The 27807-nt window shown below is 41.4% G+C and overlaps 1 protein-coding gene across 3 annotated transcripts in view; it reads right to left on the bottom strand.

Moving 5' to 3' along the window:
* LHFPL2 (LHFPL tetraspan subfamily member 2) overlaps positions 1–27807 on the bottom strand; it is a 128174-nt gene that overhangs the window by 57605 nt on the left and 42762 nt on the right. For all 3 annotated transcript variants that reach the window (XM_060761618.2, XM_060761619.2, XM_067464574.1), the window contains exon 2: positions 10694–10761. The gene's annotated coding sequence lies outside the window, so the exon portion shown is untranslated. The remainder of the gene's footprint in view (positions 1–10693; positions 10762–27807) is intronic.

Raw genomic sequence — 27807 nt, forward strand, 5'->3', positions numbered from 1 at the left:
AATACCTTTCCTCCATGATAATTCTTCCAGGAGTGAATTTCCTTTTCGAGGGGTACATTTCCTCTCACTTTTTGACTCACCTCCATTCTTAACTATGAGTTGTATGTGTCAGATGTCTATAACTCAGGGACTGTCTGTATATGTGAGTTAGCAGTTGCTAGGAAGACAACAATAGGACAATACTATTGTTTCCATGGTCTGTTGTAGGCTTCCCAGAACCATCTGGCTGGCCACATTCAGGGTGCCAGAACAGATGGATTCCAAGCATCAGAGCTCTCCATTATTTGCTAAGAAATCTAGTATATGCCTTTCCTTAGATCACACATTATACTACTGCTCATCCAAGATCATGCTTCATGTGCTCAGCTAATAATATATGCTTTTGACATCAGCTGGCAGAAGATCAGAGACAGAATCCATATGGTTATACTATACTTTTAAAAATTAATGTATTATATTCACATGATAGTCAGTCAGTCAAAGAGACAGACAGGTACTCCATGTAAGTAATGTGATACCCTTGATCTTAAGAGAATAACCCACATATAATTATAGACACGGTAACTGAGGTCTAACTGACCTTGGCGTGTTCAAATACCTGCGTCACCAAATAAGTGCACTGGGAGATCTTGGGCAAGTCACACACTCCCAATCTTAGAGAAAAGGACTGGCCAAACTCCTTCTGAAAAATGTGTGCCCAAGGAAAACCCACGACAGACTCACCTTATGGTTGTCATAAATAGGAAGCAACTGTAAGGTACACAACAATGATTTTCTGAAGCAGATTTGCAGACATGATGAAATGATGAGAAATAGTGAAGATAGGATTGGATCAGGCCCAGGAAGGACCAGAAGATTAGAGGGCTGGACACAGTGTGCACAATTTCATGGGAGTTCCCATTTGTTTATAGCAATAGCAGTTACTTGTAAAACATCTAAAAGGTTTTAAAACTATTTTTTCATGTCAGTAGTGACTTGAGAAACTGCAAGTCACTTCTGGTGTGAGAGAACTGGCCATCTGCAAGGACGTTGCCCAGGGGATGCTCAGATGTTTTGATGTTTTACCAACCTTGTGGGAGGCCTCCTTCATGTCCCCTCTTCAATCCTCCCAGCACAAGGGTTTAACCCATTGCGCCGCTGACTAATAGATTAGTAGACTTCCAATGTAATTTAGACTTAGTGTTGTAGAACAAAGCCCTGTAAGAAAATCCATCCTAGTTCAGAACCCCTTTTGGGTTAGAATATAAAACATTCAGAATAATATACTCAACAGAACAATGGTGCTTTAGCAAGAGCCTGGATAAATAAAATATACTAAGCCCCTTCCCCTCCTTAATTTCTAAGACAGTACAAAAGCTGGATGTGAATGCAGCTGGTATGCTTTGCACGAGGGAGGAGTTCTTCTACTTTGTCTTGATTTGCTTATGAGGAGCAACAGCCTTCCAGCTGTACAAATGGCACTCTGGCTGCTCTCCACATAAACATTTCCACCTGGTCTTGATGGAGTGGGGCGGGTGGTGGTGGAAATGATGTCATTTCCAAAGCACTAGCCGAGTCAAAGCCCAGCAACCCATCAATCAGACCTCCGCAAGCCCGTACACACAAGACCTCTCAAATTACCACTTCACACCAAGAACCTGCTGAAAACGTCCCCTCTTAACATCTGCTAATCAGATTGCTTCTTAGGAGCCTGTGACAATTAAACCTGTTATTGCAGGGAGCCATGTGAAAAGGAGAGGGATGTGATATGTCTACAGCTGGGCATTTAACAAAACAGATGGACTGTATCTGAAGCAATGACTCTCTTTGAAATCCAATTATTAAGCAGTGAGAATGAAGCCTAGATGAAGCTGGCCAAAAAGTATGAACCTTGTGGTGCTCATTAGGTGTTGCCACAGCACAGGAAACCTGGAAGGGGCAGTGAGAGTTAATAGGCACTCCAATTCAGTTGTCATGTTGTATGCCTTCAAATCATTTCTGACTTATGCCAACCCTAAGGCAAACCTATCACAGGGTTTCCTTTGCAAGGTATTGCCTTCCTCTATGAAACTATGACTTGCCCAAAGTGGGCCTCAATCCTTGAGCAGAAAATCGAACCTGGTTTCCAGAGTCATAGGCCAAATCACTACACGACACTGGCTCTCTTTAACCAAGAGTAAAATCAGCAATTGCATTAGTACAATATATGTATTGTCGAAGGCTTTCATGGCCAAAATCACTGGGTTGTTGTGAGTTTTCCAGACTGTATGGCCATGTTCCAGATGCATTCTCTCCTGACATTTCACCTCAATCTATGGCAAATATCCTCAGAGGTTTTGAAGGTTCAATCTCAGAGGATGCCTGCCATAGATGCAGGTGAAATGTCAGGAGAGAATGCTTCTGGAACATGGCCATACAGCCCAGAAAACTCACAACAGTCAAGTACTTTTAACTTATCACAACCCGATTTGTGCCTTTAACTTATCACAATCCCATTAATTTCAAAATATTTTTTTAGATAACGAATACTCAGAGTAAGCTTTGCCATTTCTTCCCTCTGGAATATATAATTGCTTGTCTTCCACCCAAGTGCTAACTAGGGTTGATCCTGCTTAGCTTTCAAAATTTGACAGGACCTGGAATTTAGGTAGTCTGTCAGTACCTTCCTCTGAAAATTATACAGTATAATATATAGTAATTCTTCATCTTGATCAGTCTTACAAAAACAAAACAGCAACACCAAAATGTCACTGAAGACTTAATCAGCCTTACAGCATACACATTTGCTGAAAAATGTCCACATTTTTCAGCAAACCCAATCCTTACTTGCCTAGCCAGCATGCACACACTACTTTTATGTATGAAAATCTTATGTAATGCTTGTGTAATGCTGTCTATGCATCACACCATATTCTAAAATTCAAGAGAGGTTACTTAAAAACAGCCTTCCTTTGATAACCTCCAAACTGTTGAAAGCCACTCTTAGAAAGTTAGCCTAGCACTAACTCTGTGCATATTTTGGCAGCAGACACAACCTTTTTAGCCTTCTGTAATTTTAACACTCATCTTACTATCTATTTTGCTCTTAATGATGTATTTAAATTTGCCTTTTAAAATGCAAGACTTTCCCCATTTACATATTTTTACATTTTCTAGATGCATCATTGTTTATCATTGACTTTTGAAATATTGCCATTGTTGCTACATTTCCATTTCTGTTACTTTTAAGCAATGTTATTCTTTCCACCATGCATACTTTTATTCTGTGCTACCTTGAGAACGTTAACTACAGTGCCAATGAGTTATAAACAAACACTGGACCATCCAAAATACAATGATGCCAGACATTCACACACATGTATCTTATAAAACTATTAAAACAAATCCCAATTTAATCCGTAGTGAAGGTGTCAAGATGATTGCATTGAATTGGGCATGGGAAAACAAGCTGGCAGAAACAAATCTTCCTGTCATATCTTTTTTATAATTCCCACTCTAGTCCCTGAGAAATCCACTGAATAGGGTGGGACATCCCCTAAATCCTGATAGAGGCACCTTCTCTTTTTGGAAAGTAAATCTAGCATCCCAGAATCATAGAACAATAGAGTTGGAAGAGACCTCGTGGGCCATCTAGTCCAACCCCCTGCCATGCAGGAAAAGCACAAGCAAAATATCCCTGACAGATGGCCATTCAGCCTGTTTAAAAGTTTCCAAGGAAGGAGTTTCCACCATACTCCCAGGCAGAGAGTTCCACTGTTGAACAGCTCATATGGTCAGGAAATTCTTCCTAATGTCCAGGTGGAATCTCCTTTCCTTTAATTTGAACCCATTGCTCATAGTCCTTGTTTCAAGGGCAGCAGAAAACATGTATGTTCCCTCTTCCTTATGACATCTTTCCACATATTTATACATGGCTATCATGTCTTCTCTCAAACTTTTCTTATATAGGCTAAACATACCAATTCTTTGAGACACTCCTCATGGGGCATGGCCTCCAGACCTTTGATCATTTTAGTCGTCTGATTCTGGACATGTTCCAGCTTGTCAATATCTCTTTTGAACTGTGGTGTCCAGAATCGGACACAGTATTCCAAGTGAGGTATAATCAAAGCAGAATACAAAGGCACCACGTATTCCCTCAATCTAGAGAGGCCTCTTTTCAATTCATGGTAGAATTTGATTGCAGGACAGCTGTCAAGGGTCACATTCCAAGAGTGATGGACCCAAAGGAGGAGGGCATAAAATTCACTTTTTAATGTTTAAAAACTGCTTTCTTAGTAAATTCCTGCATGGCAGGAGGTTCAACTAGATAGAACTTGTGGTCAGATCCAATATGTCTCTATGAATTTTTTTTGCCAAGAACTAAACCTTAGGAATGTCTTTTACAATTGAGTGGGAAGGGAAATGGTACAAAAGCTGGGAAATCACCAAATGATCATCTGGGAAATTCAAGGAGGGTGGTTAAGAAGTTGAATTACCTCCTGTATGTCCATATGTCAAATCTGGCTAAATATCCCTATTGTGCCATACATTTGTGTAGAACTATGTTTGCACTCAGTCCTCTACATTCACTGGAGTCAGGAGTGCAGGATTCCACTAAAGGAAATAAAATGTGAATAAAATAACACTATTTTTAAATCTGAGAGCACACCACTCTATGAATCACTAAGTCCTCCAGGGCAACCTAGAGATCACTTGGTAAAGGTAAAGGTTTCCCCTGACATTAAGTCTAGTCGTGTCCGATTCTGGGGGGTGGTGCTCATCTCCATTTCTAAGCCTAAGAGCCGGCGTTGTCCGTAGATAACTCCAAGGTCATGTGGCCGGGATGACTGCATGGAGTGATGTTACCTTCCCGTCGGAGTGATACCTATTGATCTACTTACATTTGCATGTTTTTGAACTGCTAGGTTGGCAGAAGCTGGGGCTAACAGCTGGATTCACCCTGCTCCCCGGATTCGAACCGCTGACCTTTCGGTCAACAAGTTCAGCAGATCAGCAGTTTAACTCGCTGCACCACCAGGAGGCCAGCACCACCAAAAGATCTTTTCCCCTGGTCACTATCCATACCAACAAGAATAGATGCTAATGCTGTGTGTGAGCACCCCAGGAGTTAACTTGTACAGAATATCTGCTTTGCGCAACATGCAGCTTTTGTATCTGGAACAGAAGTTTGTATAACAATATTTAAAAATTTGGCTAACACCAGGCTTTCCAAGTACAGAAACAATATGCGTGGACTAGTTAATGAAATAAAGTTTAGACAGGGTAGCTGGCAGGAAAGCAAACCAAAAAGCCAGTCACTGGGGATAGAATGCAACAAGGCAAATTTTATGAACACTTCCATTGCTGTTCCTTTTTCAAACAGTTGCCTCAGCATGTGTGCCATCTCCCTCCCCCACAAGAACCTTTTACTACCACATTCGTAATGAATTTGACAGCCTCAGGAAGTGACCTGAAATGCATCCAATCTCCAGGAAGAAAAATTCTTAACTTGATCTGGAAAACCAGTTTGAATTCAATAGCTGTTTCCAACCTCCCAAGTATTGGATTTCCTTTTGTTCTCCCCAGTCGGACTTTTCCCAACAAACAAACAAAACACATTATCTGCAGGGAAGAACATTTCCCTTATTTAGCAAATGTTTCAAACTCTTTTTAGAAAAAAGCTTCAACTTCCTGTTAGTTTTGAAGTGTATTATCTTTTGTGAGTGTGCACACGCTCTCACACACACCTCTATGAAAATATTTTCTTTTATGCTATTGAGTTAAGAAGGATCTTGGAAAAGACTGAATGTCAGGACTCTTTTAACAGATAGACACAACACAGATCAAAATAGTTTGTAGCATACATTGACGTTCAAAGCCAAACTACTCTTATAAAACTAATTCTTAAAGGAAAGGCACCGCTCAGATAATTCAAAGTTCTAATATTTATCTCTTAGACATCACTGGTGAGATCCAACAGTAAAATTTCATTGATGGAACTATTTATGTTAGTGTAACTGGGAAAGGCAGGGCGTCCTCCTCCTCTTGTAGCACCCAAACACCCTCAAAAAAGCTGGGAAGGCTTCTGATGTTTTCAAGATAACTGGAAAAGCCAGTGGAGTGGTAAGAATTTTACTGTGTTGTGTGGGGAAGCTCCACAGGCTGAGAATAGAATTTCCTGCTCTGATTTAGGCCTATGGAAGAACCAGCATAAATTATTGGACTTGGATTCTGGAAGATTCTTTCACACTGTACATTGTTAGCACAGTGACCCCACTTTCACTGCCATGGTAACAGAAGTCAATTGGCAGACACTGAGGTTCCTTTTTTTCATGTCAGGAGTGACTTGAGAAACTGCAAGTCACTTCTGGTGTGAGGGAATTGGCCGTCTTCAAGGACATTGCCCAGGGATGCCTGGATGTTTTGCTGTTTGTGGGAAACTTCTCTCATATCCCAGCATGTGGAGCTGGAGCTGACAGCTCATCTGTGCTCTCCCTGGATTTCAACCTCCGATCTATTGGTCTTGTGTCCTGCCGACACAAGGGTTTAACCCATTGCATCACTGGGGCCTCTCACACACCTTTAAGACTGCAGCATTTTGCCCTAGTGTGGCATCTCCAAGGGCAGCCTCACACAAAGCACATTTCAGTAGTAGTCAGGAACTTACCAGTTATCCCTACCCAGGAAAGACTGTAGCAGCTGATGCCTCAGTCAGAACCGATACCAAACATTTGGAGTCATGGAATCCTCTTAGACAGAGATAGATCAGCGAGTAATCCCAAGCTATGCACCTGTGACCTGATACCCATTTTTTTCACACTGCAACCTCCATGATGTGTGGAAGAGAGGCAATTTCCCTGCATTTCAGGCTCCAACATGACTCAAATGGTCATAGGGAAGAAAATGGACAGTAAAAGTCTTTAGAAGTCTCAAAAACAGCTACGAAGGTTGCATGAAGGCAATGGGATACTGCTCATGCAGTTGAATTTGTCCTGCTCTGCCACCACCCTCTGGGACCTAAAAGGCGCCCCAGTGAAGCAAATCAAGGAAGAGAAGGCAACTACATCCCTTATTACGTACATGTATTTTAGTGGTGAATTATAATAACTGAAGGTTGCATCCAATGGCATCTGTTCATTAGTGGAACATCAGGCAAAGGTGGCCAATTGCTACATTCACACCTGTCTCTAACAGATAAGAGTTCTTTCTCCCACCCTGGACATTCTGCAGATATATCAACCCCATTTTCCTAGTTTCCAACAGACCTCACAACCTCTGAGGATACCTGCCATAGATGCAGGTGAAACGTCAGGAGAGAATGCTTCTGGAACACAGCCATACAGCCCAGAAAACACATAACCTAGTGATTCCAGCCTTGAAAGCCTTTGACAATACATCAGGCAAAGGGTTCATCATCCCTGTGTTAGCAGAACAGATTGACATCTATTATGTTTTCTGCATCACAATGCAACAATTATTTTGATACCAACAATGTGTTTTTCTTTAATCAGACAACTATATAAAAAAGCCAACAAGTCCATTGTATAAATATCAGCTTTTTTGCTAGAACAACATACATGAGATGAAGGAAAGATGAAGTACTTTGGCCACATCATGAGAAGAAAGGAAAGCCTAGAGAAGACAATTATGCTGGGGAAAATGGAAGGAAAAAGGAAGAGGGGATGACCAAGGGCAAGATGTATGGATGGCATCCTTGAAGTCACTGGATTGACCTTGAAGGAGCTGGGGGTGGTGACAGCCGACAGAGAGCTCTGGCGTGGGATGGTGCAGGAGGTCGGAAATGACTGAACGAATGAACAACAAACATACATGAGCCGTATCCAGCAAATGGTTTAAATTACTGTCCAGCATTCGTCAATTTATTATCATCCAAATGATATTCATAATTTTGGTGAAAAAGATTGTTTTTGTTTTTTAAAAAGATGATCTGATTTATTGTTGGTAATTAAGGAGTAATTTTCTGCTGCATACAAGATGCTGATCTCATCTCACACAACAGAGCTTGAAATACACTCTGGGGAGACTTCCGTGCTCAAAATATTAAGAGTTATAGGCTACAAAGATTGGACAAGGTCCAAAGATGAAATCACTTCTGTCCCATATTGCTTAGGTCACTCCTTTCCAAATATCAGAATGTTTGGTTTCTGCAACATGAGATACATGAAGCTTTAAAAATATATCTTCAAAGACCATACATTTGTAAAGACAAGAAATCAAAGAAGCCCCTTAATAAAAAATAAAATATGTATCAGAGAAAACAAATAAGCAAGATATGAAACCCTTTATTAAATTAAAGCTGGAATCAGTTTAGAGGGCATGCTTATCAAGTTTGTAGATCACACCAAGTTCGAAGGGACAGCTATTATTCCAGAATACAGAAACAGAAATAAAATTACCTTGACAGATTAGAGAACCGGGCCAAAACTAACAAAATCAGTTTCAACAAAGAGAAGTGTAGGATACTTCACTTAGGTATTTAAAAAGGAATGCACAGAAACAGGATGGGTGACACCTAGCCCGACAATAGTACATATGGAAAAGACCTTGGAGTCTTAGTGGACAAGAAGTTGAACATGAGCCAACAATGTGATGCAGCAGCTAAAAAAGCTAATGGAATTTTGGGCTGCATCAATTTACTACTTCCATTTACAAATCAAAATATTGCCAAAAACACTTGTTTTTTTTAATGGTATTAGGCTGCCCGTGGAGCTAATCTCAGGGGAGGCAAGCAGCATTTCCGTTCTTGTCAGATGATAGTTGTTGTCACTAAATAAGGATAGGTAGATCAAATTATTTTCATTCACAAATTTATGTTAATTATACATGTCTTCAGGAGTCCCCAGTGGTGCAGTGGGTTAAACTGCTGAGCTGCTGAACTTGCTAACCAAAAAGTTGGCAGTTCGAATCCGGGGAGCGGGGTGAGCTCCTGCTGTTAAGCCCAGCTTCTGCCAACCTAGCAGTTCAAAAACATGCAAATGTGAGTAGATCTATAGGTACCGCTCCGGAGGGAAGGTAGCAGCACTCCTTGTAGTCATGCTGGCCACATGACCTTGGAGGCATCTATGGACAATGCTGGCTCTTTGGCTTAGAAATGGAGATGAGTACCACCTTCTACAGTTGCACACGACTAGACTTAATGTCAACAGGAAACCTCTACCTTTGCTATACATGTCTTTAACTCCAAAGTCATGGCCATTTATGTGTACCTACTCCTAAAATGTGCATATTTATATGCAATGTATGGTAAAATGCTCTTGACATGCATTTTAGTATCCATTGAACGTTCCCTACCCTGATGGTACAGAGATCTGAGTTTAGGACTATGACTCTAGAGACCAGGGTTTGAATCCCCGCTTGACCAGGGAAACCCCATTAGATAATCTTTGGCAAGTCATACTGTCTCTGCTGCAGAAGAAACTAAAAATAAACTCACTTCAGAACAAATCTTACAAAAAAAACCCAGTGATAGGTTGACTTTAGCCTCATAAGTTGGAAATGACTTGAAGACAATTAACAACAAATTGTTACATTGTTTTGCAGTAGACAAAGTTTGAAGCCAAGGACAGATTTGACAGAATTGCTTCCATCTGAGAAACAGGAAGATGGATGATCCTAACGAATGCCATTCCATGTGATAAAAATTACAAAGGAGGAACTGAGACGAGAGCACAGAATGAGAAGAAATCTCCATCCTTCTGCAGTTGATTTAGGTTGGTGTGAGCATAAAATGAGATTTAGAAGAAACCAATAGGCCACCCTGAGCCCCTAAGGAAAGCGGAATGAACAATAATATTATACACGAGTCACACACTAATCCTGACACAGATAAGCACAATATCAAAACAAACACAGCCAATCCTCCATATCCATGGATTCAAACATCCATGTTTTGAAAATATTTTTTAATCCCCAAAACATTTTCCATTTTATATGAGGGATACCATTTTACTATGGCATCCTCTATAATGGAACTTGGGCATTCACAGATTTTGGAATCCGCAAGGGGAACTGAAACCAAACCTCAGCAGAAACCCCTGTACTTCAAATACCAGCAAACCTAACATTAAAAAAGAGAAGGAATGAGAAGGGATAGGACACTGCATATCCAAAGACAGTTCAGAGTGTCTGCAAGGACTAATCCCAGTCTTTTCCCCCCTCTATGCCATGTATATCTACCCAGTCAAGCAATTTCCAGCTTCTTCATATTTGGAAGCATGGGGGGGTGTTTTAAGAAGTATTAATAAATGAAATGTTACTGTAGCTTTCTTTAAACTAACTTTATGATTGCCAAAAGACATCTATAATGAGAAAGTTACTTGCCTGATTTCCATCACACTTTGTGTTACCTACAAACAAATACTGATCACTGCTAGCCATTTTTATTGAGTCAGAAGCTGCTTGAGAAACTACCTCAGGTGTGAGAGAATTGTCTGTCTGCAGAGACATTGCCTAGGGGATACCCAGATGTGCTACCATCCTGCGGTGGGCTTCTTTCATTTCCCTGCATGGGAAGCTGGAACTGATAGATAGGAGCTCACCCCGTCTCATAGACCTTCAAGTCAGTAGTTCAGCTGCCATTGCAAGCCCTTCAGGGGGAGAAGGGCGGGGTAGAAATGCATGAAATAAATAAATAATAAATGAAGAACAGAGTGTTTGTCTTCCAAGTTCAGATTTATACAGCTTATTGAAATATACCATATGTTTTACTCACCTGTTTTGTAAATCACTGTATTTCTTTCCTGGAAAATGTGGGCACTTCTTCAGGAATACAGGATATACCTGGAAAAATTATCGAAGTATGGTGTGAGAAATAAGTATACCACTCAAGACATTACTCAGTTCCAACTTCACATTTTATAGCTCCATGTTGAAAAATAATAAAATATTTCATTGACACAAAATTTATACTTGACTGAGAAAACTGATATTCTGAATGTTTTGCAAGATGTGAACTATTTGGCTATTTCAATATTATACTTAGCTCTTCCCTTTTAGAGTATTTGATCATAACAATGAGAATTTCCAAATAGTGCACAATGGTTTGAAGAAGGAGAGTACCATTTTTACCACCTGGGAATCAATATTCAAAATCCATTTTTTTGATGCAAGATTGTGAGTTGGTTGTACCTTCAGGCACAGAATACAAAAGAGATAATGCAGAGAGACACAGCGAGATTGGACCAGAAATGCTATTCCAGTAGAGCTCAAGGGCCAAAACTACCATAAATATGTTCCTAATGATAATATTTTATTTATTTTGCTATTACTAAATATATTGCTTTTTAATAAAAGTATGTGTTTTCAACTCTCTTCTCATCTTATGGAGCAGGCATGGGCAAACTTTGGCCCTCCGGGAGTTTTGGGACTCCAACTCCCACACTATTCCTAACAGCCTACTGGCAACGGGTCAATTGAGATGAGCTTGGTGACTACTTCTCCTTCACTATCCCCCTGGGCACCTCCTGATGAAGCTCTCTTCCTTGATGGCAGAAACACGATTTTTAGGAATTGTTAGGAATTGTGGCAGTTGGAGGACAAAACACATGGAGGGTCGAAGTTGGCCCATGCCTGCTTTGGAGGTTCAAACAATTAAGAAATTAAAGAGATACTGTTCAATCATTTCTAAATACAGCTAAGTTTCAAAATAATGTTTCTTTTCCTGGATTGGTAGTGTTGCTGTTTCCGTTTTTTGTTTTTCCTCGTTTTCCTTGTTCCTGTTTTCTTGCCTGCTCATATTAGTTTGTTGTTACTGTATACTCTTATGCACAAAAAATAATGTTACTAAATATACATAAATTTGAAATATAAAGGACTCATTGTTTAGTCTGAAAGGCCACGTGGCTCTTAGTTTAGACTGTCAGTTTTGACTGAGTAACTCAAATCTGTCACTATGCAACAGTGTAGTCTGATGACCACATTTTTCTATTATTCAAAAACCATTACAAAAACAAACAAAAGGAAATGTTATATGTCCATATCAAGTTGTCTCCTTTCCTCCCGCACTCTACATTGTGGCTGGTTTTGCTTCCTGCCCCCTTGCAAAACGAAAGAGAGGTGTTATCTTAAAGCTCAAGATAGTGCAATCCCCACTATAAAACTGGTAGAAAATGCCCCATACCACAGAAAAAAATACATTAAGCACACTTCCATTTGCATGGACAAATCATTTCACAACTCCGCTCATGCCTCATATTGTATTCTGGGGAACAAAAACAGCACTCAGCTTTCATGTTTATAGGAAACATCTGTCTGAAACTTTTTACCTACACACCTCAGACTAAACATATCCTTTTCAACTATGGCAAAAGGCACTGATGTATTGCTTAACAAACAAGGAAATAGCATTGAACTCCCTGTAACCCTTCTAGAAGACTACAATGAAAGACAATGCAGAAAAACTACTGATTTTAAATATTTTCAACAGAACATGCAATCTGAGATCTTATCACATCTACCATGTGATTTGCAGATAAGGACACCAGAAGATAACACTTTATTCTGTTTTACCTTTTTGACATCTCTTACTTTAGAGAGCCTCTCTTGATTTCCACAGATCCATGAGCCCAACGTTCGGCAGTCAGAGCGGGGTACAGGGAGCGCACAACTCCTTTGTTGCACCAGCTCCACTGGCTGCCAATTAGCTTCCAAGAACAATTCAAAGTGCTGGTTTTAACCTACAAAACCCTATACGGTTCTGGCCAGGTTTACCTGTCTGAATGTATTCTCCCCTATGAACCATCAAGAGAATTAAGATCTTCTGGTGGGGCCTTGCTCTCGGTCCCGCCACTTTTGCAATCGCGTCTGGCAGGAACAAGAGACAGGGCCTTCTCTGTGGTAGCCCCTAGGCTATGGAACTCTCTCCTGATTGAGATCAGATCTGCCCCCTCCCTCCTGTCCTTCAGGAGGCTAATGAAATCACGGCAATGGAAGGAAGCATTCCCAGAGTAATGGTTGAAACCGGCTACAGAACAAAGTTATCAACCACACATACAGACTCAGTTGGACATGATTTTATCTTGGCGATTTGGCTTATTTGTAATTTTAATCTATACGTATTTTAACTCGTTATTATATGTTGTTTTTAGATTGTACTATTAGCATTGAATCCTTGCTGTAAGCTGGTCTGAGACCCTCTACGGAGGTTGAGAAGATCGGGATATAAAAGTTTCAAATAAATAAATATAAATAATAAACAGTATGAAAAAAGACTACCTGACTTGCCCAGTCTAGTATTCTGAAAAATTCTGCAAAAATTGTGCTCTCCTTTGGCAACAACTGAAACGAGAGCTGCTCTTGCCACTGTTTAAAACAAGTTAATACGGCTCTTATTTGTGTAGATGGAGAAAGGCCCAGCCCCAGGGAAAGAGGGAATGTTAACTGTGGTTTATAGTTCACCACAAAGAACCTTTTCTTTTAATTTTTGTGTTCATGTCATTCTAGGCCCACTGTAGAGCCTAAAGTGTTTCAGTACAGCTAGAGTCCATCTATTATTTTCACAACAAATACAGTCTGTTCGTTTTATAATAAAACAAACAGAATCTTTATGGTTTCATTGGCTCTTTGTCATGAGCTTTAGAAAGGTGGAAAAGACAAATGTTCATTTTCAAAAGCTTTGGCAAAACATTCTGCCAAGCTAAATCTTATTCTCTGACATGGTGCTGTTTGGCCATTTTGCCTGGTTAAAGCAATTCTGCAGAAATGACAAATGAACAACATGAAGCATTCCAGATGAGACCGCCATTTACCTTGGTGTTTATTCTTCTCCTGTCTGTCCACTGTTCCAGGAAGTCTGCTAGTTTGTAATAACCATCACACACACATGCAATATGAAAATAAATCTGCTACATAGGAGGAGAAAATGAGTCTGTTTCCTCTTGTTGTGTACTATAAGCAAGTTTCCATCAAAAATAACATTTAAGAGAATTTAAAAACTCTTCCAGCTAACAAGTCTTTCAATGTAGGTATTCCTTGTATGCTAACAGTAGATGTTCAATACAAGGTTAAGTCCTTCTGCGCTGTTAGCACCCTCTGGCATTCTGGAATTGGTTGTTTCTTGAGTAGACTCAAGAACCCTAGAATCATACAGTAGAATCATAGAGTTGGAAGAGACCTCGTGGGCCATCCAGTCCAACCCCCTGCCAAGAAGCAGGTCAGTCACATTCAAAGCACCCCCAACAGATGGCCATCCAGCCTCTGTGTAAAAGTCTCCATAGAAGGAGCCTCAACCACACTTCGGGGTAGAGAGTTCCACTGCTGAACAGCTCTCACAGCCAGAAAGTTCTTCCTAATGTTCAGGTGGAATCTCCTTTCCTATAGTTTGAAGCCATTGCTCTGCGTCCCAGTCTCCAGGGCACCTCCCTCCTCCCTGTGACTTCCCCTTACATATTTATACATGTGTATCATGTCTCCTCTCAGTCTTCTCTTCTGCAGGTTAAACATGCCCAGCTTTTTAAGCTGCTCCTCATACGGCTTGTTCTCCAGACCCTTGATCATTTTAGTTGCCCTCCTCTGGAACATTCCAGCTTGTCAATATCTCCTTTCAATTGTGGTGCCCAGAATTTGACACAGTATTCCAGGTGTGGCCTAACCGAGGCAGAATAGAGGGGTAACCCTGTGGCTGAGGAGTCTAAATAGTCCTCTATAAACTGCAAATCCCATAATTCCATAGGATACTGCCATAGCAGTTAAAGTATAACATGGTGCTATAACAGTATAGTGTCATAGAGTCCTCAGTTTGATTGCTCATGAAATAAATGCTAGCATGGGAACCAACTACAATGTTAATCTGCATTTCATTAGTGCTGCACCTCAGCTAGGGTTCATCTTGCTCAAGAACTCACCAGGAAGCCAAATGTAATAATAAACAGCTTACTGAAAAAGCACACACAGTAAAAGAGTAAAAAAATCCAAATATTTAAGATAAAAGGAGCCCCCGAAGCCAGAGATAAATCTCCAATGCAAAGGTCAAATAAAGCATGAACATTAATCCAAGGTGTAGGGTATAGCCATGATCTTGATTAATCCAAAAGACAAGGAATAAAACATCAACTTGAATAGTCCAAGAATCAAAGAACAATACATGAGCTTGAGTCCATGGTAAAATCCCGAAGACTGTTATCAAAACTTGACTAGGACATGGCTTGAAGCAAGGAACAAGGCAGGGGATTCTTGCTCTACCTGCTATGTTGCTTGACCTGAGAACTGAAAGCTGCTCTTTCCCTAATTAAGTACAGCAATGCATGAAAGCATTCCATCGGCCTTAAGTAGTCTCTCTTGGCTTCCCTTTCCCATGGCCTGGCTTGCACCTGGAATTCTTCTGCTGCAGAAGCAGTCTTGATTCTCTGTCCAACCTCCCTTCCTCCCTTCTCTGCCTGTCAGCTTCTAAAACAGCTTCATTTTCACCCAGAGAATCAACCAAATCCCCGTCTGTTCTTCCAACCGGGGAATCACCACCCTGTTCTGACATCCCCTCTGTCTGAACACCTTCAGAAGCATCAGTCCCTGCAGATCCTGCACCCCCAAACCCCACATCATCATCCTCAGCTGGCTGAACTACACCAAACCCCTCATCCTCCTCCTCAGCTGGCTGAGCTACAACACTTAGTGGATTTTAACTTGTATTTGCACTCTGTGTATTTTGTTGTATGTCTTTTAATAGTATTTTCTCTCTTGTTTTACTGACACTATGATAAATTATTATTATTATTATTATTATTATTATTATTATTTGTAATTAATTATACATTTTAAGCTACTAGAAAGGTGTATGTAATATACAAGACTCACCACACTACAATAAAACATGGCTTTACTATGTGAACATCAATTCTTTTCTTTTCCCTTTTAAAAGAAAGCAAACTCCAAAGAGCTTCAGCAGCATGTAGGAAGTTACTTTTGTCTTCCTGGAATTTTTCACTGAAATGCAAAAGGGGATGTTTACCTGACCTTGAAAGTCAACCACTACATAAAAAGAATTGCAGTTTTCCAAAATGAAAACTTTTGTCTTATATGCCAGATGCAATGCATTAGTAGCCGACTAATGGGGGAAATGATCTGTTTGAACCCCTTTTTGTAAAAACTGTTCCATTTCGGTTCTTAAGGAAAAAAGGGTACAATTTTTAGCAAGGGAGTTAATAAAGGCACCCTTAAGGACACTGATCAGAGGAAAGTTCCTCGGCATGGAAGATGGAGCGACAGCACACACGCCCCCCCCCCCCATGGCCGGAATAATGCACAGCCTCCAAGATGCTGAAAATAAGATGGAAAAAACTGCCTTTATCTCTGTTGTCTGTCCTTGTTAATTGTATAATCAGCATTGAATGTTTGCCATATGTGTTGTGTTCTGTAAGCCATTCTGAGTCCCCTTCGGGGTGAGAAGGGTGGGGTATAAATAAGGCAATTAATTAATTTAACTAATTAATAGATGCCGAGAATGGTGGGACTTTTATATACTTTATCGGATAATTTAAACTGACATTAACATAGATTCGGTTTAGAATCCCTGCATTGCAAACTTGTGGTCTACAATAGATTTCCATGGACAGAAGACAAAAACGATGAGTAATTCAGTCATATGGAGAGGAGCCCTGGAGGCGCAATGGGTTAAACTGTAGTGCTGGCAGGACTGCTGACCAATAGGCCAGTGGTTTGAATCTGGAGAGAGTGGGTTGAGCACCCTCTGTCAGCTCCAGCTCCCAATGCAAGGACATGGGAGAAGCCTCCCACAAGGATGGTAAAACATCAAATATCTGAGCATCCCCTGGGCAACATCCTTGCAGATAGCCATTTCTCTCAGTCAGAAGTGACTTGCAGTTTCTCAAGTCACTCCTAATATGAAAAAGGGGGGGGGGGGGATGTTCAGCATATATTCACAAACCCTCTGATTAATAATTCTCCACTGATTAATTTTTATAGCTATCCAATTACCCTGGATTTGTAGACGCTCTTTAACTGAAATAAATAATTCCTTATTAATCTTTAACTAACAAGGTATTTGATGAGTGAGTGCAGTGTACATATTGAAAGGGATGGAAAGATAAGATAGAGGCAGATGAGTGACAAATTTAATTACACTGGTTAATTGAATCTATGAGGCAGACTACAGTCAGAGAGTATCGGTGACCGAGGTCAATCTGTTTGATGGTTAATTGGGCATTTTGCCCCAAGACTCCACAGGCCACTTCTCACAGTCCTTTACAACTATATCACATTTTCCTCGCATTTAATATTAACATTGAAAAGCGTTTTTAAACATTTCAAAATTAGAGGGCAGGAGTAAAGTATCTGCATGAATTGATGTGAGAGAAAGGCCATTTAACAAGCAGTGCAGTTCTGCACAAATAAATCAGAAGATCAATTCATAAAATATTCAAATCATTTAATGAAAGCTTGTGTAATGTAGATATGGAGGTACATTACCACTTTGCTTTTTAAACAATGCAATCCATCACATGAAATAACTCCAACTTTTGGGTGAAGGGGATATATAGTGCCTAAACTGCATTTTCTATAGTATGTAAACAAAACAGCACTCCCCCACAAAAAATATTAATGTTTATAATCTAAATCTAAATAAGGTTATCATTAAAAGGTACATTAAATGGAGGATGTGGGTGACGCAATGAGTTAAACCCTTGTGCTACTGAACTGCTGACTGGAAGGTTGGCAGTTCTAATCCACAGGATGGGGTGAGCTCCTGCTGTTAGCCCTAGCTCCTGCCAACCTAGCAGTTCGAAAACGTGCAAATGTGAGTAGATCAATAGGTACCACTTCGGCAGGAAAGGCAAGAAGATGCTCACTGTAGTCATGCTAACTATACGACCAGGAGGTGTCTATGGGTAACGCAGACTCTTCAGTTTGGAAATAGAAAAGAGCCCCTCCCCCAGAGCTGGAGATGAGAACTGCCTCCAGAGCCAGAAATGAAAGGAGAAGTCTTTGCCTGTGTAAGTGCAGGTTATTGTATTTCATTGTAACAAGGCACTGAATATTTGCCTGTGTCTGTTTATATGCTGTAATCTGCTCTGAATCCCCTCAGGGAGATGGGAGGAATATAAATAAAGTGTTGTTGTTGTTGTTCTTGTTATAAATAGCAAAGCCAGAATCACACATGCAAAAGTACCTCTGATTTTTATGTATGATTTTGAAAGCTGGACAGTGAAGAAAATTGACAAAAAGAAAACTTTTTAGCAATACATTCTAAGGATAAATCAAGAATTCTCCTTAAGAATCAAATGAATGCACTGTGACTATTGTACTTTGGACATAACATGAGATATGACTCATTGGAAAAGATGATAATGTTGACAGTGGTAAAGTGGAAGGCAGTAGGAAAAGATGATTATCACACCACAGATGGGTTGATTTAATAAAGTAAACCGTAGCCCTGAAATGGAAAAATCTGAGAAGGGCTTTTCATGATCAGGCCTCTTGAAGGTCTCTCATCCACAGGGTTGCTGTAAATCAAAACCAACTTGACAGCAAACAAGATTCTTTAAAATTCAACTTTTTTGAGCAGGAGAGAAAATCAGTTCTCTCAATTATCTTCAGATTTTTCTCTGCATTCAAGATTGTTCATCCTTCATACTTAGTTAATTAGGAAGCAGATATTCAAATTGCTGGAACTCAAATCATAATATTGAATTGGCAATACAGGACCTTGAAAATGGGCATTTGGACATTTTCCTAGCAAGTAAGTCTTCATCACTATAGCATGTAAAACTGTTACACGGCCACCTTGCAAATAACCCAAAGGAAACTCAATATGTACAATAATCCCATGGGTACTGTCCATTCTTAGCAAGCCCTGACTCCAGAACATCTGGAGTTGACAGTTTCTGAATTTGTCTGGCTAAACAAAAGATCCCCCTTTCTTTCCTGCCAATACAAGGAAGGATTTAATGTCTCACCTGGGAACAGAAGTCTGAAACTAAATCCAACATTTTCATAAAATGATTCACAGACATTTGCTTTTAAAGGAGAATATGAGAAAATCTTGAAGAAAATATGAGCTGAGTAAGACTGGAGAACTTAACTGTTCCTCCCACCTGCCTTTTGGTGGTATTTTATGGTAGTTATCTACAAGTTATCTGTATCTGGCATCTTTTATTTTGGCAGACCTCTAAGTAACAGGAAAATTAGATCACAGGTATCTATCCATTAAAACAATATGAATAGTTAGATATGCACAGAATGTAGAAATAACTAGGTAATGCATTTTTAAAATAATGCATTATTTTACTCTCCAAAATATCCTACTGTAAGCCCGTAGAAATACTGATGAATGCTGAAACAAATCCTAAGGGTTAATGAGTTATTTCACTTTGGATTGCTAGAATCTATTATAGCAAGGTAGCTTTTCCTCTACCAAATTCATTGGAACCGAAAATCCTCAGCAGAAGCTGAAGGATAGGAGGAAACGTATTTCATGACTAGATGTACCCGCCACAGGTTGCTGTGGCCAAACTTCCCTCCCTCTTTCTTTCTCTCCTTCCCTTTTTTCCCTTCTCTCCTTCCTTCATTCTCTTCCCTTCCTTCCCCCCTTTTCTTTCCCTTGCTCTTTCTCCCCGTTCTTCCTTCTCTACTATTCTTGTACTGCAACTCCCAGCACTCCTCCTGATTGATCCGTCTACCTACCTACCTCTATCTAATCTATCTATCTAGAGGATCACTGGGAGTTGCAGTCCAGGAAAAGGAAATTGGAAATATGCAGGGATTGGGATGCTCACAAAGAAATCCAAGGAGAAGAAAGCTTGCATCTTGGAAGCAGTGCATTTGGATCATCCTCCTCTCCTAAAGGGCCTGGTCTAGGGGATGCTGGGAGATGTAGTTCGGAAGGGAGTATGGATGTGCTATTGTGTGTTTTGTTTGCCAGGGGAGTCTTTTTTGCACACGCGCTGTAGCATCCCTTTGCTTTTTTAGCTTTTTAAGTCCCTTCTGCTGTGTTTTTCAGTGTTTTTATGAGTGATAGCACTCATTAGCCTGATAAGTGTATTGTGTCCAAATTTGGTGTCAATTCGTTCAGTGCTTTTTGAGTTATGTTAATCCCACAAATTAACATTACATCTTTATTTATATAGATTGTTGCTAAGCAGTCTAATCTTGTATCATGGCTTGCTTTGTGGGAAAAGGAATGAGTAAGATCTGGTGCAGATAAAGAATAGAGAAGCCACTGATAGCTGGGACTCAAGGGTAGTGGGAAAATGGAAAATATGACAAAAAGTGTGTCCTGTCCTAGAATGGAAGAGAGTGATTTGTTCACTGAGCAGGAGTCCCTCAACCAACCTAGGCTTTTTCCGAATGTCAGGTCCTTATACCCTAAAACAGTGGTTCTCAGCCTTCCTAATGCCACAACCCCTTAATACAGTTCCTCATGTTGTGGTGACCCCCAACCATAAAATTATTTTTGTTGCTACTTCACAACTGCAATATTGCTACTGTTATGAATCTTAATCTAAATATCTGATATGCAAGATGTATTTTCAATTACTGGACCAAATTTGGCACAAATACCCAATACGTCCAAATTTGAATACTGGTGGGGTTGGGGGGACGATTGTCATTTGGGAGTTGTAGTTGCTGGGATTTGATTGTAGTTCACCTACAATCAAAAAGCATTCTGAACCCCACCAACAACAGAATTAGGCCAAACATCCCACACAGAATTTCCATGACCAACAGAAAATATTGTATTTTCTGATGAACTTTGGTGACTCCTCTGACTACCCCCTCACAACCCCCCCCCCCCGGGTCCCAACCCCCAGGTTGAGAAACAATGCCTTAAAGCAGTGGTTCTCAACCTGGGGGTCGCGACCCCCCGAGGGGTCGCCTGGCAAATTTTGAGGGGTCGCGGGACTGCCTCGTTTGGCCCCGCCCCCTTTGTGTCCCTGGAATGGCTGCCGGGCAACCTCTGGCAGCCAAAGAGCCAGCAAACACCCATGCCTGAAAGAGAAGGACGTCCCTTAGTCCGCACATGGGGCTTGGGGGAGGAAGTGTGACATGTCTTCTGGCCTCCCAGCAAGTCCCCCCCCCCCTCAGTGGCCCCTTGGGGGATGGCTTGCCTGCCATTCCTCGTGCTCACCAGGCCTCGCCTTCCCTTGCCGGGGCACCAGCGGGAAAGGAGCCATGCAGCTCTCGGCTTTGGTGGGCTTGGCGCGAAGCAGGCAGGAGGTGCTTTCCGAGCAGGCCTCGCTCGCCCAGCCCCTTGTTCTGTCTACCGTTGCCACAGGACGCCTTCCCGCCTGTTTGGCGGGTGGGCACCGCAGCCTTGGTTGCCCGAGGGCTGCAAGGCTTCTTTCCTACCAGTGGTCAGGCAAGGGAAGGCGAGGCCTAGTGAGTGGCCTATCCTTCGCCTGGCGCGGGATGGGAAAGCACCCTGCAGCTGCAGCGGAGAGAAGAAGGGACTGGCGCCAGTTGAAGGGCTCCTAAAGTCCCTCCGCCACCTGCTGCCTTCATCCTTTCAGCTTCCCCATTCCCCGGCTTTCCTCGCCTCCTCCTCCTCTTCCTCCGGGAGAGAGATTGCACCCCTTTTCTCAAACTCTTGCCTCCCTCCCTTCACTGCAGGAAGGGAGAAAAGAAAGAGGCAGAAATAAATTTTAGTTTTGAAGTCCTGCTCCTTTCCTTCACCTCCAACTCCTTTGCTTCCTCCCTCTTCTCCCTGATTTGCTTGGCTGCCCCCGGCAAAGCACGCTCACACACACACACACTCTCACTCTCTCTCCTCCCCCCCCCCCCTCTCCTATTAACAGCCAGACCGGGAGGCAACTTCACGTGAGAGGATGGTGCTTCCGAGTGAAGGACCTTGCTACCCTCTCTTCATTCCTTTCCTTCTTCCTCCCTTTCCTTCCTTCACCTTCTTTTCCTTTCCTTCCTTCCTACCCTCCTTCCTTTCCCTCCTTCTTTCCTTCCTCCCTTCTCCCTTTCCTTACCTCCCTCCCTTCCTTCCTTCCCTCCTTCCTTTCCTTCCTTCCTGTCCCTCTTCCTTTCCTTCTTTCCCTCCCTCCCTTCTTTCCCTTCCTTCTTTTTTCCTTCCTTCCTGTCCCTCCTTCTTCCTTTTCCTTCTTTCCCTCCTTCCCTCCCTTCATTTCCTTCTTCCTCCCTTTCCTTCCCTCCCTCCTCCCTTCTCTCCTTTCTCTCCTTCCTTTCCTACTTTACCTCCTTCCTTCCCTCCCTCCCTTCCTTTTTCCATCCTTCCTGTCCCTCCTTCCTTTCCATCTTTTCCTCCCTCCCTTCCTTTCCTCTTCCTCTCTTTCCTTCCACCCTTCCTTCTATTATCATCATCAAGCAGAGGCAGACTGGCCATCTGTCAGGTGTACTTTGATTGTGTCTTTCCCTTATGGCAGAAGGGGGTTAGACTGAATGGCCCATGGAAGTCTCTTCCCACTTTAGGATTCTATTATTACTATTATTATTATTATTATCATCATCATTAAGCAGAAGCAGACTGGCCATCTGTCAAGAGTGCTTTGATTGTGCATTCCCTTATGCAAGAATGAGGTTGGATTGGATAGCCTTTGGATGTCTCTCCCACCTTACGATTCTATTGTTGTTGTTAAGCAGAGGCTGAGTGGCCATTTGTTGAGAGGGCTTTAATTGTGTTCCTTTATGACAGGAGGGGGTTGGACTGGATGGCTTTTGGGGGTCCCTTCCAACTCTAGGATCCTATTATCATCATCATTAAGCAGAAGCAGATTGGTAATCTGTCAAGAGTGCTTTGATTGTGTATTTCCCTTATACAAGAGGTTGGATTGGATAGCCTTTGGATGTCTCTCCCACCTTACAATTCTGTTGTTGTTCTTTTTGTTGTTGTTAAGCAAAGGCTGAGTAATTTGTTGGGAGGGCTTTAATTGTATCCCTTTATGGCAGAAGAGGGTTGGACTGGATGGCCTTTGGGGGTCCCTTCCAACTTTAGGATCCTATTATTACTATTACTATTATTATCATCATCATCATCACCATCATCATTATTAAGCAGTCTGAATGGCCAACAGTCAGGTGTGATTTGATTGTGCTTTTCTTGCATCAAGGCAGGAGGGGGTTGGACTGGATGGCCCTTGCGAGGTCTCTTAACTGTAGGATCCTATTATTATTATTATTATTATTATTATTATTATTATTATTAAGCAGAGGTTGAATGGCCATCTGTTGCGGGGGCTTTGATTGTGGTTTTCCTGCAGGAAGACAGAAGGGGGTTGGACTGGATGGCTTTTGGAGGTCTCTTGCAGGTCTAGGATTCTATTATTACTATTATTAAATCACTGTGAATTCCTCCCAACCCCCTGCCAGTATTTTCTGTTGGTCATTGAGGTTCTTTTTGCCAAATCTGGTCCAGATCTGTCATTCATTTGGGGGTGGGGTGGCAGTGATCTGTGGAAGACAGAGCTGTATTGGTTGAAAGTATTGCAAATCCCATCATCCATTGTCCATACTCCCCCAAACATATTGTTTTTGTGATTAATCACTATGCTTTAATTATGTTCAATTTGTAACAATGAAAATACATCCTGCATATCAGATATTTACCTTATGAGTCATAACAGTAGCAAAAATTACAATTATGAAGTAGCAACAAAAATAATTTTATGGTTGGGGGTCACCACAACGTGAGGAACTGTATTAAGGGGTCGCGGCATTAAAAAGGTTGAGAACCACTGCCTTAAAGCATGATGTCATCTACAATCCTATTAAAAGCTAGCCGAATTTATTTTGCAGGGACATTGTGATGCTCTTCAACTGTCCTCTTTCGATTCTGGTTCCTATTTTACGACTTACAATGCTGTATATTATTATTTGTGGTGAATTACAATTGTGCTTTTTGTACTTGAGCAGGGCTTTAGCACAGCAGGTTAACCGCCAGCTGCATTAATAAATCTTGCCAATCAAAAGGTTGACAGTTCAAAGCCCGGGTCGAGGTGATCTCCTGACCTTCAGCCCAGCTTCTGCCTACCTAGCAGACTGAAAACAGCCATTGTGAGTAGATAAATAGGTACTACTTTAAAGTGGATATTTAAAGGCACCCATAAGGAAATGCCAGAAAAATGCTGCCTATTTGATCAAGAGGAAGTTTACGAACATAAAAGCTATTCGACAGAGAAGACTGAGTGACAGCACCCTCCCATGGCTAGAAACAAGCACAGTTTCCAAGATGCCAAAGATGGGAAAGCCTATATACCTCTATCTATGTACAGTTGTCTGTTTTGTCATTGTATAATGGCATTGAATGTTTGCTATATATGTATTTTGTGATCTGCTCTGAGTCCCCTTCGAGGTTGAGAAAGGTGGAATAGAAATACTGTAAATAAAAATAAATAAATAATAATCCTTTAGTGTGTTTATTGCTGCTCATACAGTGCGGGCACTTAGACAAATGAAACATCTTTCCTATGTCCTCCTCTGTTGTTTTTTTTCCCATTTTCAACTTTCTACATCCCACTTATTTCCTACAGAAGTGGGGCTTGGGTACAGGGTTGGTGCTTGGCCACAGAAAGGTCACACCAGAAAAGGAAATGTTTGGGGTTGTGTTATGCCTTTAGTCCCTGGATTACTCTAATTTCTTCACATATTTCATGTGAAACAAACATGGTTCAAAATTAATAACTGTAAACATCATTTCATTTCATCGTGGAATCACAGAATTCATCTTCCTGCCCAAGGCTACACAGTCAGAGGTAACATTCAGAAAGGCATTATTGGCCCTGTTGTTGATATATTAACACACTTGCAGATAATAGTGACCTTGCTAATAACTGGCCTTTTAAATAGAAGATGTCAGTGACTGGAGTCACTGCTGTATGCTCTACCACTGAACTCTGTAGATCACATTTCATGAGTGGAAGTGGGGAGGAGGGTTTACTTCTACACATCCTTCCTTAATCTATATTAAGTTTCTCCCAAATAGAGGAATGCACATAGGGAAGTCTGTGCAAGAATGTGTATTTTTCCTCAGCTGCTTTAACATGCCTTTTGAAGTTATTGTTGCAGCTGCTGTGTCCTGTGATTTGAGTGCTTTGGGGCGGATAGCTAAACGATAAGTCTGAAGATAACAGGGAGGTTCAAAAGGAATTGAGAAAGATGGGGAAAATTGAATGAGGCAAGAAAGAGTAAAAGGCATTCAGCAGTTACAAAATTATTTTCATTAAACATACGCTCAGTCCTATACAAAGACAAGTTACACATTTTATACCCTTATCAACAGCTCTAATGTTTAGTTTTACTTTTTCTTAAACTTGAACCAAGATGGGAACTATTTAAAATATTTGAGGTGCAAATTATCTTTGACTCTAGGCTGTTAACTACAGAAGTCAGAGAGCTGTGAATTAAATATGAGAAACAGAAGAAGTGGACATAGTCCTAGCATATGAAATACTTGTATTTTGAAAGACAGGTGGGTGAAGATATTCCACTGAACTACAACTTCTCAGGTTATTTTCAAAAAGATCTCTGAGCCAATAAAGCTACCGTATATACGTGGGTATAAGCTGAGTTTTTAGCGCTTTTTAGGTTGAACCCCCCCCTTGCCTTATACTCAAGTCAAAGTTATTAATTATTTCACTGGGTTATTGTTATTATTATTACATTTACATTACTTTACACTCTGTTATTATTACATTTATTATTATTACTAGCTGTGCCCTGCCACGCGTTGCTGTGGCCTATAGTAAAACTTATCAAAGTTGAGGTAGATATCTGGACTATTATGAAAGAGAGGTACCTACCTATTCCTTCCCCCCTTTCCTCCCCCTTTCTCTCCTTTCTTCCTTCTCTACCTCTTTCTTTCTTTCACTACTTGGTTTCATCCTTCTCTCTTTCCTTCATTCCCTCCCCCTTTCTTCCTTTGCCTTTCTTCCCTCCCTGTTTGCTTCCTTCTTTCACTTTTTATTTCCTTTTATTTTACCACCATCATAACAATAACAATAATGCAATGCATTGCCTCTGGGACCTGACACCTCTCCCATTCCTCCAGGGTCTCATAGGAACAATAGTATAATAATAATAATAGAAATAACAACCTTTACTCGCCACGTGTTGCTGTGGCCAATCTTCCCTCTTTCTCTCCTTCTTTCCCTCCTTCCTTCCTTCCTTCCCTCCCATCTTTCCTTCTCCTCTTCTTTCTCTATCTCTTTCCTTCCTTCCCCCTTTTTCTTTCTTTTCTGCTGTCTCTCTTTTCTTTCCTTCCATCTTTCCTTTTCTTTCCTTTTCTTCTTCCTTCTTTCTCTAACATTCCTTCCTTCCCCCTTTTTCTTTACCTCCCTTTCTCTTTCTTCCTTCTTTCCTTCCTTCCTGTCTTTCCTAGATTTTGACAGGGCGGGAAGGGGCGGGGTGGGGTTTGGAGGTTGCGTGAAGTAAAAGGAGGGAAGATTGGGGTGGGGGAGTGATGGAGCGTGGGGTTGTGTGTGTGTGTGCAGCGGCGGGGGGAGTGATGGAGCGTGGGGTTGGGTGTGTGTGTGCGGCGGCGGGGGGAGTGATGGGGCGTGGGGTTGTGTGTGTGTGTGCGGCGGCGGGGGGAGTGGGGTTGCATGTGTGCGTGCGGCGGCGGGGGGAGTGATGGAGCGTGGGGTTGCGTGTGTGTGTGCGGCGGCGGGGGGAGTGGGGTTGCGTGTGTGCGTGCGGCAGCGGGAGAAGTGATGGAGTGTGGGGTTGCGTGTGTGTGTGCGGCGGCGGGGGGAGTGGGGTTGCGTGTGTGTGTGCGGCGGCGGGGGGAGTGATGGAGTGTGGGGTTGTGTGTGTGTGTGCGGCAGGGGTGTGTTTGTGTGCGGGAAGCGGCGCGGCAGGGCTTGGAGTGGGCATGGTTTCCGCAGAGGGAACGTTGGCCGGAAGGGCATGTGCGCGCGCCAGGGAACTTGCGGCTGGGCGCCAATGCGCATGCTCAGTTGTTTTGCCGTTTTGAGTGTGTTGTTGTGTTGTTTTTCATTTTGCGTAGATATGTTTGTACCTTGTGGGTTGTGTTATGGACATGGGAATTTTGGTTAAGTTTCGTTGGGGGATTTTTGAGTTTTATTCTTTTGCCGTTTTGTGAGTGTGTTGTTGTGTTGTTTTTCATTTTGAGTAGATATGTTTGTACCTTGTGGGTTGTGTTATGGGCATGGGAATTTTGGTTAAGTTTCGTTGGGGGATTTTTGAGTTTTGTTGTTTTGCCGTTTTGTGAGTGTGTTGTGTTGTTTTTCATTTTGCGTAGATATGTTTGTACCTTGTGGGTTGTGTTATGGGCATGGGAATTTTGGTTAAGTTTCGTTGGGGATTTTTGAGTTTTGTTGTTTTGCCGTTTTGTGAGTGTGTTGTTGTGTTGTTTTTCATTTTGAGTAGATATGTTTGTACCTTGTGGGTTGTGTTATGGGCATGGGAATTTTGGTTAAGTTTCGTTGGGGGATTTTTGAGTTTTGTTGTTTTGCCGTTTTGTGAGTGTGTTGTTGTGTTGTTTTTCATTTTGAGTAGATATGTTTGTACCTTGTGGGTTGTGTTATGGGCATGGGAATTTTGGTTAAGTTTCGTTGGGGGGTTTTTGAGTTTTGTTTCCTCGTTGGATGCCCCTAACAAATTTATATATATAGATTACATTTATTATTTTACTCTATTGATTATTATTACCTTTTTACTCTATTTATTATTGTTATTATTACATTTATTACTTTACTCTATTATTACATTCCCATTATTGCACTCTATTATTATTATTTTATTACATTATTATGGGAGGGATTGAAGAAGGTTAGAATAATGGTTTAATCAGAATTGGGCAGTCTTATGTTAAATAACAGTTTTATATAAAGATGCAAAAACATTTAATCTACAGATGCCTCAATTAATGTAATTTTATTGGTATTTATTTTTATT

This window comes from Anolis sagrei, chromosome 2 (assembly GCF_037176765.1).
Source record: "Anolis sagrei isolate rAnoSag1 chromosome 2, rAnoSag1.mat, whole genome shotgun sequence".
In the NCBI taxonomy this organism is placed as follows: domain Eukaryota; kingdom Metazoa; phylum Chordata; class Lepidosauria; order Squamata; family Dactyloidae; genus Anolis; species Anolis sagrei.